The 20,665-nt window shown below is 40.5% G+C and overlaps 2 long non-coding RNA genes and 1 pseudogene across 2 annotated transcripts; all 3 read right to left on the reverse strand.

Moving 5' to 3' along the window:
- Window positions 1-2,233: 2,233 nt before the first annotated feature.
- On the reverse strand, window positions 2,234-7,294 carry LOC113074851 (uncharacterized). The gene is made up of 4 exons (XR_003280834.1): window positions 7,252-7,294; window positions 2,608-2,639; window positions 2,429-2,507; window positions 2,234-2,349 (listed from the first exon to the last, which is right to left on the reverse strand). It is a non-coding gene; the product is annotated as an uncharacterized LOC113074851 (long non-coding RNA).
- A 236-nt stretch (window positions 7,295-7,530) lies between these two features.
- LOC113074855 (uncharacterized) lies at window positions 7,531-8,084 on the reverse strand. The gene is made up of 3 exons (XR_003280835.1): window positions 8,007-8,084; window positions 7,725-7,786; window positions 7,531-7,549 (listed from the first exon to the last, which is right to left on the reverse strand). It is a non-coding gene; the product is annotated as an uncharacterized LOC113074855 (long non-coding RNA).
- A 5,250-nt stretch (window positions 8,085-13,334) lies between these two features.
- Window positions 13,335-20,605, reverse strand: LOC113074854 (meprin A subunit beta-like; annotated as a pseudogene).
- Between the last annotated feature and the right edge of the window lie 60 nt (window positions 20,606-20,665).

A 20,665-nucleotide genomic window follows, 5' to 3' on the forward strand; every position in this document is an offset into this window, starting at 1 on the left:
CTTGAGAATCGATTTGAATCGACCACATTTTAAAAAACGATTAATTGAAAAATCCATTTTTTTGTACACAACCTTATTAACAAGTGACTATTATGTCATTAGCATGATTAGCAAGTGACTAGTAGAGCTGTAGTCAAGACCAGCTTTGTCGAGTCCAAGTCCAGGACTAGTCGAAACCGAGTCAAGACCGAGTCCAAAGAGGTTAAAATCCAAGTCAAAACTGAGTCCAAATGAGAGAAAAAAGGATCCCCTTCAAGACCACATAGTTAACTACTGATAATGTATGTTATGTGAGAGACAGCTCCTATTCTAAGAAAATAATTTTACATTATTATTTGCAATGATCAAAAAGCATGTTCAAAGTAACAGCTAGATCCTGGAGGGCCAATGTCCTGAAAAAGTTTAGCTCCAACTGGCCTTAACACATCCCGAAGTTTCTAGTGTGTCTAGTAAAAGCTTGATTAGCTGGTTCAAGTGTGTATAATTAGGGTTGGAGCTAAACTCTAAAGGACACTGGCCCTCTTGAACTGAGTTTGGAGCTGTAGGGTCAAATTATTTTTATGTACTTTATTTACATTTTATTTACTTTAGAATACTGCTGTTGCTGACATTATGTCTGTGGTCAAAAATTAAAATGACTAATGCCTTGGCACAGTGCACACACACGCAAAGCTCGGAATATGCGTTTAATACGTTTAGATATCATTATCATACTGTACTAGGGCTTGCATAGACTAGTCGGTGCTGTCGGAAACAACCGATTACTCCAGCATGCATTAACCATAATGCATACAAAAGTGTTTGCAAGTACAATTGAATTTTAGGATAATAATATTGCGTGGAGCTGTTACTTTCTTTGACCTTATCTATGTTGCATGTAAAAATAAAATATGTAGAGAACAGGTATGGTTTTTGAGAGACTGAGATGAATGTGGCTGTTTGATTGGTGAGCGTGCTGTGCTCCATTCATTCGTTCAATATCGTAGCCTACCCAGCCGGAACATGACCGACCTTCAACGTTGAAATATGGTTGAAATAAGGTCAGTTGTGGTTTCAACATTGGAAGAACATGACCGACCTTCAACGTTGAAATATGGTTGAAATAAGGTCAGTTGTGGGTTTCAACATTGGAAAAACACATTTACAATAGCATGAACCATGAGTAGTTGAATAACTCAAGTATTTTTTAAATATAAAATCAACTAGAAATCGGTAGTCTTGCAACCCCTATACTGTAGAACATTAATTAGTATTTCATTATTGTAAATGGTAAGTTTAAGGCTACCTAGGTGTAAATGAAACACTTTTAACATTTTTTAATGAATTTATCAGCAGAGCTACTGCAAGGGATGTTTTGTGCTGGAAATCCACCTATTTTTTGTTGAAACTTCTCCATCTTCATGGAGAGCAGGTCATGGTTGCCTAGCCACAGCAGACGCCACTGGAGCGCGAGCATAGAGTGCAGGCTACAGAGTGCTTTGGAAAAAAGGAGAAAGTGGCGCACCTAGCGTTTTCCACACGGTTTCAGTCGCGACATGCAAATGTGGTTTTGTTTTGAAGGAGAAGGTTTTTCATTTTTTTTTTTTTTTTTTTTGCTGGACTCAGTCGAGACCAACGAGAAGATTTGGCGAGACCAATGGCCAAGTCCGAGACAAGTCCGAGTGCAAACGCAACGAGTCTGAGACAAGTCCGAGGCGATAAAAACCGGACCGGACTCGAGTAATACAGCCCTAGTGACTAGCATGTTGCTAGGATGTTTACAGCATGATAAGAACGTGACTAGCATGTCGCTAGCATTTTTCCAACATGATTAGCCAGTGACTAGCATGTTCCTAGCATGATTAGCAAGTGACTAGCATGTTGAAAGTCTTATTGAAAGTCTTTAGGTGGCTTTGATAGTCTGGTTTATGAAAACAGGAAGACGGATCAGTTAGAAAATATATAGCAACTCGACTCAGACCAGTCTGAAAGTTTGGTGGCTCTAGGGTTAGGGTTAGGAGATACATTTTAGAATTTAGTCTCAAAAGAAGAAGAAGAATGTACGTCATAGTCAACTTTATCTTCCCCAAGGAGGAAATTTGTTTCACAGTCATCAACAAAATAATTTTAATCTATTAGTCCAACATAAAGACAGACACTTTTATAAAGATTGTATTATGCAAAAAAAAAATAAAAATCTCTATATATGTATATGTCAGTCTATATTTGGATTACAAACCATACTGTACCCATCAAGACTCTCCACAGAGATGTAAGAAATGTCTTCTGCTGTTCTGGCCTTAAAGTCAATACATGATTTCAGTCTGAATTGCTCAAGGGCTCTCAAAATGACTCCTTTATAGTTCAAACCTACAAACATGGAAGATGTGAAAGTTAATTTAAATGCTATTTAAAACTTGACATGACATGAAAATCCAAGTTTTCTTACTGAGATTCACACTCATTTCAAAGGGGACAGGAATATTCCACTTGAACTGATTCCCAAGAATGGCGCTCCTTTGATTAGGCTTGAAAGCATATTGTTTTAAGTATCCTGGGAGGACTATACATGCTGATTTCTGAATTATCCAATACTTTAATTATAGAATGTCTTGGAACAGAACTCACCACCATGATGTCTCCTTCTCGGAGATTTAAACCTAACAGCACAAGATAGTTCAGTACACAGTGAATATGCTTGAATAAAACAGGAGAAAAAACGTCTTGGTTACGTATGTAACCCTCGTTCCCTGAAGGAGGGAACGGAGACATTACGAATGGGATCTCGCCCGAGAGCCCAATCACCTTCGAGTGGTACAAAATGAGCCAATGGTACACAAAGTACCTTGGTCTGCGGAATTTGCATCGCGAGCTTCGCCCCGCAGAGCGGGTATATAAGGAGCAACGCGAGCTACTCGCATTCAAGTCTTCGCTGAGGAGCCGTGCCAGTGACCCGGCCGTTCAGCGGAACAGCGATGTGGCAAGGGGACCTAACGTCTCTGTTCCCTCCTTCAGGGAACGAGGGTTACATACGTAACCAAGACGTTCCCTTTCAGTCGGTCACGTTCAACGTTACGAATGGGGTCCCTTACAAAACGCCACATGGCTGTCTTCCAGCGACCCGTGTGAGTGATAGCACCCTGTCGTGAGAGCCAGCACGAGTGAGGGCCTATAGCTCGCACAGAATACACTGGGTAGCATATTCCAGCTGGACATATGCTAGCAGGCTGCCTGCCTGTGGGAGGACTTACAGAAAGCAGGTATCTACCAAGGTGGTAATACATAAGAACTCTGAGGTACCCAGCCAGCAGGGTGGAAGTTTCAACGACAGAGCTGGCAAGAGGCTTGCCAAGGGAAAGACACATGCTACGGAGAGACTTACTGTGGACATTCACACGTGGGATTACCCAGAAGGGGAATCACGACACATGGAGGCACCTAGTCCCACACATGGCTGACCAAGGGGCATGTACGCAAGTGTTGGACATCAACAGTGCTGGAGGAACCCAGGGTTCTGACTGAGGAACTCACCTGAAGGGAATAGCGCACGCATCCAGTCCGCGGAGTGGAATGGCGCAGCAAGCGGATTGACAGAGGGTGCCCCGTCTCTGAGAAAGAAGGTCCTTCCTCAGAGGAATTGGCCAGGGAGGAGCTGTCGTGAGGAGTACAAGTTCGGGGAACCAGGTCCGTCTGGGCCAAAAAGGCGCAACCATGAGGACCTGCTCCTCGTCCTCCCTGATCTTGCACAACGTCTGTGCAAGAAGGCTCACTGGGGGAAACGCATACTTGCGCAGGCACAGCGGCCAGCTGTGTGCCAGGGCGTCCATGCCGAGGGTGCCCTCGGTCAGGGAGTAAAACAACTGGCAGTGGGAATTTTCTGGATAGGCAAACAGGTCTACCTGAGCGTCTCCGAAGTGTTCCCAAATCAGCTGAACCAACTGGGGGTGGAGTCTCCATTCCCCGGGGCGAGACTGCTGCCGTGAGAGCTCGTCGGCTGCACGATTGAGCCTGCCCGGAATGTGAATGGCACGAAGCGACCTCAGATGCTTGTGACTCCACAGGAGGAGATGGCGAGCGAGTTGCGACATGCGGCGGGAGCGTAGACCACCCTGACGGTTGATGTACGCTACGGTCGGAGTGTTGTCCGTACGGACCAGAACGTGCTTGTCCTTCAGCAGGGCCCTGAAGCGGTGCAGAGCAAGACATACTGCTAGCAACTCGAGGCAATTGACATGCCACTGAAGTCGGGGTCCTGTCCAGGAGCCTGACGCAGCATGCCTGTTGCACATGGCACCCCAGCCTGTGGCAGAGGCATCTGTTGATACAACAACATGCCTGGACACCGATTCTAGGGGCACGCCGGCCCGTAGAAACGAGGGGTCCAACCACGGGGTGAAGTATCGGCGGCAGGCCGGAGTGATGGTCACTCGGAGCGTGCCCTGTTGCCATGCCCATCTCGGGACTCGGTCGTGAAGCCAGTGCTGAAGCGGTCTCATATGGAGTAGCCCGAGCGGTATGACTGCCGCCGCGGATGCCATATGCCCCAGTAGCCTCTGAAACAGTTCCAGTGGAACCGCTCTCTTGCCCTCGAATTGTCTCAGGCAATTCAGCAGTGACTGCGCACGCTCGTTCGTAAGCTGCGCGAACATGGCGACCGAGTCTATTTCCATACCGAGAAAAGAGATCCTCTGCACAGGGGAGAGTTTGCTCTTTTCCCAGTTGACCTGAAGACCCAGTCGGGTGAGGTGTCTGAGCACCAGATCCCTGTGCTCGCACAACCGCTCTCGAGAGTGAGCTAGGATCAGCCAGTCGTCGAGGTAGTTGAGGATACGGACACCTTGTTCCCTGAGAGGAGCCAGGGCTCCCTCCGCGACCTTCGTAAAGACGCGGGGAGACAGGGCCAACCCGAATGGGAGAACCTTGTACTGATATGCCTGCCCCTCGAAAGTAAACTGAAGAAACGGTCTGTGTCGAGGAAGAATGGAGACATGAAAGTACGCGTCCTTCAGGTCGATCACTGCAAACCAATCCATCAGATGAATGCATTCGAAAATGCGCTTGGGCATTAGCATCTTGAACGGGAGTCTGTGCAGAGCTCGGTTCAAGGCACGCAAGTCCAGGATTGGCCGTAACCCACCTGTCTTCTTGGGTACTATGAAGTAAGGGCTGTAAAAGCCGGACTTCATGTCGGCTGGAGGGACCGGCTCTATTGCGCCCTTTGCCAGCAGGGTCGCAACCTCCGCGCGCATGACAGGGGCATCTTTGCCTACCATCATCGCGAGGACACCCCGAAACCTGGGGGGACGCCGGGCGAACTGAATCGCGTAGCGAGCCTGAGCATCCGGATGAGCCAGCGGGAAGGCCTGGGGAGCTGTAGCCAGGCTCCCAGGAACCGAACCAGCGGGGTCAAGGGGACTACAGGCGTACCCACAGTGGGGCAGCGTGGTGGAGCAGACAGCCCCGGCATGGGAGGCATAGCGTCCCTTAGCGGGGGCGGAGTGCGGGCACTCGTCTGACTCCAAGTGGAAAAGAGGGCATGAGAAGGCGAAGCGTTCTTGAGCCGTCTTTGCATGGAAACTGGCAAGGGGAGAGGGGAACGAGAGCGGCGAGGAAGCACGTCGCCAGCTGTCGTTCGTGGCCTCTTGGGACCCGGAGGTAGAGGAAACAGCTCTTTAAGTGAAGGTTTGGGTACCATCGGCTGCAGGGCCAGTGGCGGAACAAAAAGAAAATGAGAACAAAGGATTCTCCCCCGGCACTCCTCTGGGGGAAAGAGTGGTCCTGCTACCATCTCCTGATGAGCTGACGTCTCCAACTCCGGGTCGCCCGTCTCAGGAACGCCGCTTGGCCTGGCGTTTGGCAGGTTTAGGGGCAGAGACGGGTTGCGCCACCCTTCTGCGGCCATCTCCTCGCTGCGGCCGGGGTGAAGGCTGCTGCTGTGGCCAAGCGAGAGTGGAGGAGGCTGCAGGGGGCGCCCTCGGCAACGAGCAGGCTGAGGTTGCACCAGCGGCGGGGTGGAAGCAGCAGTGGGCCACCGGGGCAAGATGTGTCTGATGGCCTCAGACTGCTTCTGGGCGGCAGAGAACTGCTGGGCAAAGCTCTCTACCGCGTCGCCGAAGAGGCCATCCTGGGAGACCGGGGAGTTGAGGAGCTCAGCCCGATCAGACTCCCTCATGTCTGCCAGGTTCAGCCATAGGTGTCGCTCCTGGACCACCAAAGTGGACATCACCTGACCCAAGGAGCGCGCAGTGACCTTCGTCGCCCGGAGAGCGAGGTCGGTAGCAGTGCGTGCCTCCTGCAAAACCCCTGGGTCAGCACCGCCCTCGTGCAGCTGCCGGAGCAGCTTGGCCTGATAGACCTGAAGTGAGGCCATGGCATGCAGGGCAGAAGCGGCCTGGCCCGCAGCTCTGTAAGCCTTGGCCACAAGCGTGGACGAGAACTTACAGGCCTTGGAGGGCACCTTGGGACCATACGCTGCGGCGTATGTGAGGGGGGTGTGGCCCTAGGAGGTTCGCTCATCGGGGAAGCCCACACGGTAACCCTCAGATCACCCTGGCCACCAGCCGAAGTAGCTCTCTTACGAGAAGAAGAGCTAGAACGGGGTGTAGCAGAGGGGACTCTATACCTTTTAAGGTAATCGAGTCTCGATCTCAACGCCGCGATGGTCATGTCCCCGCAATGAGAACATGAGCCATCCACGAACGCAGTCTCAGCGTGCTGGAAGCCCAGACACGTGACACAACGATCGTGACCGTCACGAGGAGCGATAAATCGACCACACCCAGAAACACACGGGCGAAATGACATCTTTAAAAAGACGCAAATCGGCCTGTATCTCTTTTGTGAGAGAAATTGTCTCTTTTAGAGGTGTTGAAGCGCTCAGGGGAACGCGGGAGCTGTCGCAGGAAACCCAGACGAACCGCTGAATCGCTCCGTCACACCAACACCAGCTCTTGCTTGTAAACACTCCGGTGATTGCAGCAAGCGATGTGCTCAGCTCCGAAGCGAAAGCTTGAATGCGAGTTTCTCGCGTTGCTCCTTATATACCCGCTCTGCGGGGCGGAGCTCGCGATGCAAATTCCGCAGACCAAGGTACTTTGTGTACCATTGGCTCGTTTTGTACCACTCGAAGGTGATTGGGCCCTCGGGCGAGATCCCATTCGTAACGTCAAACGTGACCGACTGAAAAGGGAACTAATGATTTATAAACAAAAAAAGATATTAGTTGCCTTACTGCAATGCATTTGAGTTTTTAAGATAATACAGTAGTTTTACCTTTGTTTATATCTGGACTGTCCTTCCGATCCTCATTAATGTCTGAGACAAATATAATAAAAACAAAAGAAAGAGCGAGAACCAGAATTGTGTGCATTGAATGCTTGACAAAATATTGAATTGTAGTGAAATTGTAGCCTAAAAGTAAAATGATGAGAGGCCAATCATATCACACAGTAATGAGCAGCCAAAACCAGATCTTTTACGCTACACACATATAAAACATATTACAATAACTTTACGACTGATTAATTTCAGTGACTGTGCTGCTGTACTTTCCAGATGTATCTGGTGGGGGCTGAGAACATGAGATGAAAACAATTTTTGTAAGTCGCTTTGGATTAAAAGCGTCTGCTAAATGTTTAAATGTAAATGTATTCAGAGAATATGACAATTTTTTGAAAATGTAAAAAAATCAACAGCTTTCTACCACTTCTATGACAATATGTTAAAACATAAGCTCTCAAACATACCATAGATGATGCTGGACAAAAAGCCAAACTCAGCAGAAGAAATGTGCATAACTGCATCTTCACTGAAAAAAATCATAATGATAAAATTTGTTGTTGATTTATGCAGTTTTTCTTATTATTTTAAAACTGACCAGCAAAATACTTGGGACACAGAACTCTTTTTTTAAAAAAAAAAACATTTCATTATGTTTTATAATATATAAATATTACACAATCAGTTATTTACAATTAAGGTAATCAAAATTTTTTTAAAAATCTGGAAAATAAAATATGAATGCATACCAGTTTTCAGTCACTAATGCAGCTGAACATAAAACTGCCTCCCAGTCACCCAGTTTGACAAGAAAGTGTCAAGTTGTCACATCCACACTGTTTAGTTCCTTTTCGTTTTCTTTGTTTCTAAGTAGGTTCTCATTTTTACTACTATATTATTACTATTACTATTTTAAATTGTTTGTTAACTAATTAGCTCCACTGTTCTCTTTCCTCATTTGCCCTGTGTGTTGAAACCCCCACCTTTACTCAGTTTCCTCATTTACCCTGTCTCTTTCCTAATTTGTTTTATACCCCCAGTCTGACTCAGTTCTTTGTCTGTTCTTGTCCTAATAGAGTTTGTTTACTTTGTCCTAGTGGTTTTCCTGTGTCTCTCCAGTGTTTTTGTTTAAATACATATTTACCATTTGTAAATAAATAGTTGTCTCAACTCTTTTCGTTTCAGAAAACAAGCTAGGACAAGTGAGAATTTTTTTTTTTGCTTATTATTTTGAACATGCAAATAGAATAGTCCTTCTCTTCCTTAAACTGAGTTCCCAGTATATTTACATAGTTTGAACAATAGAGGTGCCCTGAAACTCAGATTTTTACAGTTTTATTATTATTATTTTGTTTTCTACAAATAACCTTTTTTTTGTGCAAAGGAAAGAATTGATGGTCCAATTAAATTTAATTATGGGAAGTCTGTCCCATAATTAGCTAAAGAGCTGTATTTCATCTGTCCCTGGAGAGTACCAAAACACCCTATAATAAAAATTATATATATGAAAAAAGAGACTCCCAAAGTTATGTAATCATTTCAAAACAGTAATGTTCAATGACCACAAACCTGAATCATCTTTAACCATATTTTCAGATGTTACTTAAACAGTAAGTCCCTATTTTAACGATCTGAAACGCAAGTGTCAAAGCGCGAAGCGCAAGTAAGTTTGTGGGCGGGTCTCGGCGCTGTTGCTATTTTCCCGGCGGGATAAATGGCTCTTGCGCCCGGTGCAAATCTAAAATGGGTTGGTCTGAAGTAGCTTCATTATTCATAGGTGTGGTTTGGGCGTAACGTGAAATAAACCAATCAGAGCGTCATCCAACATTCCCTTTAAAAGCAGGTGCGCAAGTTCCATTATGGATTGCTATTATTATGGCGTATTTACCAGGCGCACGCCAGGAGCGGTTCACAGCCGAGGAGACTGATGTTCTTGTAAGAGCAGTGAAAGACAGAGAAGTTGTGTTGTATGGGGATGGGAGAATAATTAGCCTGAATAATTTGTAAGCTAGATTTATGCCAATTTTTTTTCACATCTTCGTGTCACACCACAATGATTTCCGTCATCTCATGTGTTAATATTTTTTTAGTGTAACAATTTATGATTTGCAAAAATAACTGTTGCATCTGTGTAGATTACATGAGCAAAGTGTATGCGCGTTGTGCACGCTATACATTATGGTCAAGCATGCGCCCTTAAAATAGCATAATGAACAACGCGCAACACGCCACTGACTTTAGACCAGGTTTTTTCTGGTCAGTGGCGCAATTGTTTAATGGAACAGCAAAATAGCACCAGGGATTGTTTGCGCCGGAACACGCCTCCTTTTTTGCGCTGAACCGCCCAGGGAGCGCAAGTTCATTCACTAGTTTAGCGACGAGCTTCTGTGGAGGGAAAAGCGCGCTTTGCGCGGGTGCAAAATAGGAATGACACATGCGTCGGTGTACAAAGTCAATTGCGCTGGGTGCAAGATAGGGCCCCAAATTAGTAAATCTAAAATGTGCCGAACAATCACCTCTTGACAAAGCTATTGTTTGTCTTATATTTTTTTGTACGCAAAGAAACAAATTCTTTCAAGGGTAAGGGTGCAAGGTTATAAGCAATTTTGTACTTTAAACAACAATTGTAAAACATAAAATTGTCAAAAGTAAAAAAAAAATGTTTATAACCTTGCACCCTCACCCTTCTTTGCATACTGAAAATATAAGACAAAGAAGGGTCTTGTCAAGAGTTAATTGTTCAGCACATTTAAAAACAAATACAAATACAAAAAAATGCCTTTTAATTATAAAGCAATGATATATCGAAATAAAGAATTCAAAAGAAGTGCATAGGTTCCTTGTCTCTGTGCTCTTTGGGTGCAGGGGATGATGCAACTTGTAACAATGAATCGTTCTTTTGAGCCAGTTCTTAAATGTACAATATGGAATGTTTGGCCACCAGGGGTCACTCAATCAAAATAATAACATAAGACGTATTTTGATGACGTCGGGAAAGAGCGTAAGGCTCATGGGAGTTGTTGTTCATTGGAACACGCGCTCTGTTGCTCCCTATCATTCCTCACTCATTCTAACTTAGTATTTTGACAATCACGTCTTTTCGAACGGAGATACCATTTCAACGGCAACAACATAAACAAACGTTACTGCGCATGAGCGCATTTGTGGACCTAACTTAACTTCCGGTAGACTTCCAAATAGAATCAATAACAACAGCCAAGTCCCTCTAGAGTAGATATTTTTGATAACAAACAAAATGTTTGCTGCGTGGATCTGGCGGACTTAATGAAAATGCAAATTCATTATTTGCCAACAGGAGATGTTTTAAAGCATAGACATAAAGCGCGAGAAATAGAGGTTTCCCCAGTAACAGCTGTAAACGAAGCAGAGCTGGTACGCTCATACGCTGCTATCAGGCATATAACATGCAAGTCTTTCTTCAGAAATACAGCGATATAAAAACACCCGTGCCTCGTTTTGATATTTAAACATATAAATGTAAGGAATTATTATTATTAAACATGCAGTACTTAAGCCTTTTTGAAAAAAGTTCAGTTTTAAAATTGTGGCGAGTCTCCAAAAATAAATAAATGTATGGGAAACACATCCCGCAGCACAACCACCTGAGCCCAACTTCAGTCTACTCATCACCTTGACTTTAACTGCGTTTGTAGAAGGCACCGCAGCCAGACCGATATACACGACCGTGCGCCCGATGAAACCGTCTTTATGAATTATGAGACCCCTATCAAATCAATATTCCATCTAGCTAGTAGTAATATATGTTAAAAAACACTGTCGCCTTTCGTTAATAATTATAATTACGTTATACTATGATATCGAACAAATTAGAGAACTGCATTTGAAGCTACTTTATTCAGCTAGATATAGAACAAATGTAGATTTACATGAGAGCTAGTCCGTCTGCGTTTTACACAAGACATCATCGTTTCACAAAATATACGGATAGATACAGTTAGCTGAATGGATGCATACCTGTTTATCAGAATTCATCAGTTCAGCATCTCTCTGTAGTTTCAGCTTGTCACGAAGCTCTCTCTATCTTGGAAATGCAACTCCAATATTTGCCCGTGTCTTGTTGCTTCTCTTGTCCCAAAACCATCTCGGATCATTTATTTCACCAGTGCGTTTGCGCTTCACAGAACGTGCAGGCAAAGCATAATCATGATCCATAACTAAGTTATTGATTGAGGTTAAAATACGAATATAAACAATATAAATATAAAATATAATAGTCTCGATCAAGGCTACTACTTTTTCTTCTTCGTCTCGTCTTTGTTTCTGTTCACCTTTGTATTTGGCAGTTCCGCAGGAAGTTATATAAACTAGAGGGGTCAAAGTTTATATGACGCCATAGACAGGCGACAAAACGGATATAAAGAAACGTGTCGTGTCTTCTAATTAAACCATAATTTTCTCCGGATTTGAAAGTTCGTGGAAACTGTCGGGATGATGTAAGTACACAACTAAAAAATATATATAACATAGATATAGTGATTTCTACTATTTTTAAAGCAGAAAAATGACATATTGCGCCTTTAAGAAGCAACCAGTCGAGCCGCTTCACAAATCGAACTGAATCAAACTTTAGTTCCAGTTTGATGATGCAGGATGCACAACTTAAGTATCACGTACAAATAAAAAAGAACTGACTGAGCCGGTGTCCTGACATTTTATCCTACCCGTCAGATTTTCCTAGCAGGGTTAACTGCGCATGTGCACATGAGTATCACTTCCTTTTTCTCATGCTAAACAACAATGTTTATGTATCTGCATTACTGTAAGGGTAGGTTTAGGGTTGGGGTAGGTGTAGACTTTAATAAAAACACCATCTAATTGGTAGAAAAAAAATATTTATTGTTGGTTTCCTGTAACTGTATCTCTTCTAGCTACAACCGCGGATATAACACATAATTACTGTATTTGCATTACTATAAAGGTAGATTAAGGGTTGTGGTAGGTGTAGACATCAATATATATATATATATAATGATTCATATAATGTAATATTGTAAATACAACTTATCTACCACCTGGTAAGAACATTACATTTTTGGAGATTTGTAACATTTAATTAAAAATTAATTAATTAGTAATAATTGTATTTAAATTCTCATCACTGATTTTATTTTCAATTTTGTGCATTCAGCTAATATATCACATAGCTAATGGCTCTATCAAAACAGAACAAATAATGAATAAACATTTTCGGGCGGAAAATCACAACTTTGATACCTCAGTATGCCTCCTCAGATTTGAAGGTGACATTTACCTGATGAAAGTCATAAATTGAAGAAGAAATGTGTGTGTTTGATGCATGAAAACAATGATCATTAGTTCTCACGTCAAGCACACACATGTGACTCTTGATTTGGCTGCCTCTGACGTGACATCCGTGATAGCTAATGAGAGCAATCAAGCATCACCTACCTGATGTTTCATTCTTAGCCGAAAAATTTTCAGAGTATGCAATGTTAACCTATACATTTCAGGAGGTTGCCGACTGCTTGCTCAAAACAAAAAGTGTAGTTTGTTAGGTCACTTTAATAAAACTTGCTAATTCGGCTCTAGACAGAATTCAAAAGATATCTGATGGTGTGCCTGCTGCTCTGCAAAGTCATGAGCCTTTAGTCTGTCCTATCCTGGACACAGATTTGATACCCCCCCCCCCCCAACACACACACACACACACACACACTTTTGTCCACCTGCAGACATGTGTCAGCTCCACCATACACCACTAGGTGCCACTAAATCTTGCAGGTGGTTTGCAGGCCAAACCAGGGCACATAGGCTACACTTTGTAATAAACTCAGACACAGGACTGTATCAAAAGGTGCAGATGTTTTGATTTATGGAAAGTATGCATTCATTAGAACAATTACATTTTAAACACTTTGGAAAGCTGAGAATATGGAACCAGTTTCTTCATCGTATTTAGTCGGAATACATGTTTTGTTTGGTATCAAAAACCAGTTAACTCCCCATAACAGTTAGAACTGCATTTTGTCTTGTATAAGCCAAGAGGCTGGCAGAGGAAGGAATGAGAGAAAGCATTGAGATGAAGTGATCTTTATTGAATAATCTTAGCTCAGTTAGTTTCAGTGCTCAGCTGGACTTTATCTGACCACAACAAATTTAACGTGCTGAATTCATGCAATGGAAAATTAGTTTCACAGCATCATCATCTGACTTTGAAATTGAGACTTTACCTTGTCTCTCACAAAGACAAATTGAAACCACATAATCATAAAATCCGCAATAAATGATTAATCTACAATAGCAAGCATTACAAGAGCACAGGGAATGAAAATAAAAATCAATAAGTGGTTAAATGACATGATAAATGATTATAAATGGATAACAACAACAAAAAAATAATTGCAAAATTGGTTTGTGATTCATCCAAGATATTCACATAGTTCTTGTGGGCACATTTTGTATAGTCATTTAGAACCAGTAATGATTATGCAATGATTGCAATATTTCATATATTTAACTTGAGCTATTCGGAAAATGTGTGAACCATATGCAACAATAGAGTTTATCGTGGAAATCAGTAGACTAAAATTAACATTACTGATAACTATAGATGTATTCTTGTGTAAGCATCTCATTAAATTCAAATATATGTTTAACAGTATAAATGTTCACTGAGTCATTCTCAATGAAATCAGTGTGGAATACAGAACTGATTTCCTCTATTACATGTAATCAGAAGCGGTTTTGTCACTATAAATGCAGTTCTAGTCACTAGATGTTTTCAAAATGTTAAAATAATGCCTAGCAGAAGGTTGAAGACAGATGTCTTGCTTTGACACTGAATTCTTGTGTAGTCCGACACTGGGTGGTGGTTAATAGTGATTACTCATGTTTGATTCACCAGAAAAGGAAACACACAACCAGGAGGATCAGAGAGGAAACAGTCTTGGCACTGGAATTGCAAAATATGTCCAGGCATTCACTAAAAGAGGAAAGAGATGCAGATGTGGAAATTAATATTATTCATTCCAAACTATCTGCCTACGAAGTGGCCCTTCCATGTAATAGAAAATAATGATTTAATTGTGTGTGTGTATAAATTAAAAATCTACCCACATCTACAAAAATATGCCCATATGAAATTGTGGCTTACCCCTCAGTGGGTTGAGGTGTAGAAGTTGTTGAGATTGCTTGAGGTGTGGGAAGAGCTCTGGGGAGGGGGAGGTAATGTTATGTTTATTTCATTATTTAATCAAATATTAGATTAGATTAACTTTAACATCCACAGGACAAAAAGGTGCCATTGGACAAAATGTTAGAAGAAAAAGTGGTTCTTTTAAGACCTGTTTACTGAAATGGTTCTTCTATAGCATCACTTTAAAAATACCTTTTGCAAACTTTGTTTTTAAAAATGTATGTAACTTTTGTTATTTAACAAAAAACAAAACAAACCAAAATGTTATTAATGAAGGAGTGCAAAAGCATTACAGGAAATTGCATATTTAGATAATTCACATGTGCATATTATGTTGTATCTTTATATAAAGTAAAGTAGCTCTAACTGTGGGAAGCATGAAGCCTACAGTTTTTTGTTACAACAATGAATAAAAAAAAATTCCATAGTTCGATAAAAACAGCAAACTCTTGGAAATCACTGACTTGAAAGAAAAAAATTCCTCCATGCAGAACTGAAGTCAAACTACATGGCCAAAGGTAAAAAGTGTCATTTTTATATTTTATTATATGGTAACCTTTTTATAAAAGAAATTAGAGACTTGATGACTTGCTGTATTGTAAATACCATCACAGCTAATGTTTACTGTATGTTGTGCTTAACAATGGACTTTAGATATGATTATGTTTACGCAATATAGTAGATTCTCTCATTTCTTTTTCAGTAGGTCTACCTTTTTTTTCCCTGTAGTTTGAATAAACGTACAACAGAGCTTAAATGGATATTCACCTTGTAGCACATGATCCCAGCTGGGCAGTTGAATGAGAAGAAACATTGAAATCCTTTACTGTCACTTTTGGGCAGGGTATAAAGTCAGATTGAAATAGCCCTGAGATATCTATGACAAAGTATTGAGGATTAGTAAGCAACATTTGAATTCTTGCCATCAATCCGTTCACACAGAACACCTTTCTGAAACACGAAAGAAAAGAAAAGACCCATTCCAAGACCCTTTTTAAGAACTTGCTTTTTAAAGTTGAAACAGTCTGGCATTAAAGCCTTACATACAGAAAAATCAGCGAGACGCAGCAGTTACCAACTTTCATCTAGCCAGCACATGTTCGTAAAATAAATGAATAAATAAATAAATAAATAAATAAAAACAATTACAAAAAACAAACAACAACAAAAAAGTTCCGAGTGAACTTAGCACTTATCACATGGTTTCGTTAAAGGTACTTCACAAAACCTACCTTGCATGGTAAAGAGAAGGATGATGTCACCACCCTTGATAAACTCTCTTTTAGGGAGATCTTCTTTCATTATGGCATATTGATATCCCCAAAAAATACCAACATATACAGTCTCATTGCCAATGACAACTCGAGTTCCATTATTTCGAGGATTGTCCCAGTAATTTCTGCCATCTGTTACAACAAAATATGCTTTTAGACCCTTCAAAGCTACATATAATAATAACCTTGATTGTCAGTTAACTAAAACGCAGCATTTAACATGATATGAGAGAAAAATAATCAGATTCTCACTGGAAGAAACTAAAGTAGGGTCAGTTGTGAAGCTGTTCTCAGAGGACATGCGCTTCTGTATGTGTTGATTCTGGTCAAGCACCTGGAAGGTTATTTGTCTCCATGGACAAGGCCACTGCAACTGTTCATCATATGCACCGGATACCAGACCAACATATATTGAAAGGTAATTCTGATACATTATTAAGAGAGCCTGAAAGCGATATCCCTCACTGGAGTAATACAATGGACTGTACATCCTAGTACCAGACACACTTTTGTCATAACCTTCTCAAAGTCTCTTATCTGCCATGTGTGGGGACACTCGGTCTCTGAAATATTGATATCATCCAGTGAAAATCCTCCACTGGAGTTTCCAGCTCCTTTACGGGCTTCAAATACAACTTGGAAGGTTTTATTTGCATTCAGTGGCACATGATGAAGCTTCCAGTAATTGCCAGGGGGTTCTGCAAGAAATGAAATGGTCAGCAACATTGTCAGTAAAATTTAAAGAACATCTTGATGTACAGGCCTGTAAGTATTTGAAAAAGAGAATGACCTATGATCTGATCCATAAGTCTGAGAGTTCCTGTGCTGTCTGCTTCATTCTGGTATTCTCGGATCCAGATGTTGAGCTGGTTCAGACACATTACCACTGTGATAGTAGTAGAACTGCAGCACTGGACTTTGCAGTCTCTTTTAGGGGTCATTGTCTTGCTCTCCATTTTGGCTGCATCCCCCTCATTTCTATCCTTAGTGCTGAAGTGCATGAAGAATGAATCACCTGCAGATATGAAAACAGTTGTAGAGATAAAATACATACATATATGTGTGTGGCGAACTGGATGGATGTTGGCTTGTAATTGTCCAATATCTAATAGAAAGCAGTAATGAGAGTAGACATGAACCATTTATTTTTTTGAGGGTTTCAAAATATACTTCATCCTTCATCCTATAAAAAAGCACAAACATCTTCAAAACAGAAGCTTTTTTGAAAAAGAAAACTTCACATTCACAGACTGTAACAGATCTCACCATTTTGTTCTTTTCCCAAGTTTGTGTGGTCAGTCACATTGATCCCACTCACTGACTTTACTGTCTGCCAGCCTATAATCAGCAGCAGAACAGACGCTCATCTGACACAGAGATTCATCATCAAAACTACAGTGATCAAGGAAAGAGATGGATGAATCTGTAATGCAAACAAAACATGTTTGAGGTGAAATCAATTAATTAAAAATTTTAGACATAAAATGTTTTTATTTTTATGCTGAAAACTTTTACAAAACATTATATTATATTAAATTTACATTAAATTTACATTTAAAACAACTATTAAAACCATAAAATCAATGAAAACAATGTATGAAATACTCACTGCATTTATAGAGTTTGCTGAGTTCAATCACGTCATATTCACTCATGTCCAGGCGTTGACCAATCACATCTTGGAACTCAGGACGCTTGGTAATAATGGTGTAACCCATTACCGTGTTGCTGAAGGCATTTTTATCATAATGCATTACAGAGAAGTAGTCATATGGTGTATCCTGTGTGGTGGTCAGGTTCTCACTGTATTTGTTGAAATTATTTGCATACCCTAAAAAATAAAGACTTAGAATGGAATTCTTGATGTAGCTGTTCATAAGGAATTACTTATTTAAGTTGCATCCAAGTTACATGGACACTGCAATCACTATGTCTGTATTATACCATTAGCGTGATTAAAGGACTGTTTCAATTTATTCCTAAAAGACAATTAAAGTTAAAGACAAGATAATAATAATAATAATAATAATAATAATAATAATAATAATAATTAATAAGTACATGTCAACCTGTAATGATGTTTGTGAAGTTGATGGTCACATAATCATCTCTGTCATATCTTGACTGCTCATGCCAAAATCCCAGTGCATGGAGAAACTCATGCTCAATAATGCCTTTAATTCCACAACCAATTCCAATGGAAAGAGTCTGAGCTCCTGCAAAATTTGTGACCAACATATGACCAACACCTGGAAAAACAAGAGAGCACAGTCCACACAACACAGTTCCATTGATGCATAATGTTAACAACACCCGAATTTAAATTATTTTTTTTCAATCACATAAAAAAATGACCAAACAATGTTAAAGGGTTAGTTCACCGAAAAATGAAAGTTATGTCATTAATGACTCACCCTCATCCCAAACCCGTAAGACCTCCATTCATCTTCGGAAAACACAGTTTAAGATATTTTAGATTTAGTCCGAGAGCTTTATATTCAAAAACTAAGACTTTATTCAGCATTGGCTTTTCTTCCATGACTGTTGTGAATGCGTTCACTGCAGTTTGTGATATCCGGTTTGCGAACGAATCACTCGATGTAACCAGATCTTCTTGAACCAGTTCACCAAATCAAACGGAATCATTTGAAACGGTTCGCATCTCCAATACGCATTAATCCACAAATGACTTAAGCTGTTAACTTTTTTGAAGTGGCTGACACTCCCTCTAAGTTCAAACAAACCAATATCCCGGAGTAATTCATTTACTCAAACAGTACACTGACTGAACTGCTGTGAAGAGAGAACTGAACACACAGCGCATCTGAACCAAACTTATTCTTTGCTAAGAATAAGGCTTGAATGAAGGGCAATCATCGCCAATGACGTCCTTATGTAGAGCACAGAATAACTTGTGAACCGTTTTCTTCAACAGGTTTATTGAATCGAACTGTCGGAAGAACCAGTTTACGGGAAATAACCGAACTTCCAATCACTACTGGTGATCTGAAAACCGATGTAACCGGTTCTTGGATCCAGAACGAGTCAATCGTTCGTTCGTTATCTGGCTCGGTTTTGTGTTCATCTTCAGTTCTCTCTTCAGCAGTTCAGTCAGTGTACTGTTTGAGTAAATGAATTACTCCGCGATATTGGTTTGTTTTGAACTCAGAGGTAGTGTCAGCCACATAAAATAGTTAAAAGCTTAAGTCATTTGTGGATTAATGCTTATTGCTTATTTATTACATCGAGTGATTCGTTCACGAACCGGATATCACTAAACTGCAGTGTTTTGAAATCGCTCACAACAGACACGTAAGAGAAGACAATGCTGAATAACCTTTACCTTTCTGGACATGGACATTATACCATACACACAGCTTCAATGGAGAGATAGAAAGCTTTCGGACTAAATCTAAAATATCTTTAACTGTGTTACGAAGATAAACGGAGGTCTTACTGTTTTGGAACGCCATGAGGGCAAGTAATTAATGACATAATTTTCATTTGTGGGTGAACTATCCCTTTAATGTCTTCTTTTCTTTTATATTTTATTGTCTGTCCATTATAATTATCTAATATTTGGCGAAAGCCTTTCCAAGTAATAGTCAAGTGTACCCATATTTTTTTACTGAAAGCATTAATTTACATGTTGTATACTATACACTCAGTACAACATAGTTATTAGGGTATATAGTGTATAATACTATAAATTACTAATACTGTGTATTACTAACTGGAACATACTTTACCCTTCAAGACTCTGCACAGAGATGTAAGAAATGTCTTCTGCTGTTCTGTACTTAAAGTCAATACATGATTTCAGTCTGAATTGCTCAAGGGCTCTCAAAATGACTCCCTTATAGTTCATACCTATAAACACAATCAAAAACAATAATTAAAAACCATATAAAAGTTAATTAAAATATTTTAAACTGAATTTGTTCAATTGTAAGTGAGAAATCAGTGTTTTCTTACTGAGATTCACACTCAGTTCAAAGGGGACAGGAATATTCCATCGGTACTGATTCCCAAGAATGGCGCTCCTTCGAGTAGGCTTGAAAGCAAATTGTTTTAATTATCTGAGAACACTGGAGCTACTGGATTATCCAGTATTGTATTATGCACTAAACAACAAACAGAACTCACCATCTTGATGTCTCCTTCTCTGAGATTTAAACCTAACATTAGATATTCATACATAAAACATGAGTAAAAATAATGATTTGTGAAAATAAGTTGACCAATAAAATATTGGCTTTACCTTTGTTTATATCTGGAATGTCCTTCCATGTCTCTGAAATTAATGAAGAAAAAAAACAGAAAATTTAATTTGAAATAGAGAGAATGCATCTTCTGACAGTGATCAAAACAGGATCTATACTTTACAAAAAAATAATAATATCTGTTCTGTACCTATACCAACTACATCTGTTGGGGGCTGAGAAGACAAGATAAGAAAACAATAATCAGACATTAGGGAAAACGTATTTAAAAGCCAACAACTGTAGATCATCATTGTTACAATGTACTATAGCAAACTCTGTCGTCTATCACACTTACCATAGGTGATGAAAGACAAAAAACCAAAGCCGAGCTCAGGACAAGAAAAGCAGAGGAATGCATTTTCACTGGAAATGATCACATGTTAATTGAAGGTTATCACTTGCGTTAAAATTTACAAGCAAAATGCAGTGGATACACTAAGAATTGTAAATATTTAATCATTTTAAAATAATATTTCAATTACATTTATAACAAGTTCAAAATGTGATTTAGAGCTCTAGATTAAGGGGGATACATACCAGTTTTCAATCAGCAGTGGCTAAATTGCTAACTAAAAGCTGCTTGATCACCTAACTTGGCAGGTAAATCCCAAGTGATATTTTCTTAAAGTGAAACAAGTCATTTAATATGCAGATAGTACAGAGCTTTACTT

The sequence above is a fragment of the Carassius auratus genome, unplaced genomic scaffold, assembly GCF_003368295.1.
Source record: "Carassius auratus strain Wakin unplaced genomic scaffold, ASM336829v1 scaf_tig00015479, whole genome shotgun sequence".
NCBI lineage: Eukaryota > Metazoa > Chordata > Actinopteri > Cypriniformes > Cyprinidae > Carassius > Carassius auratus.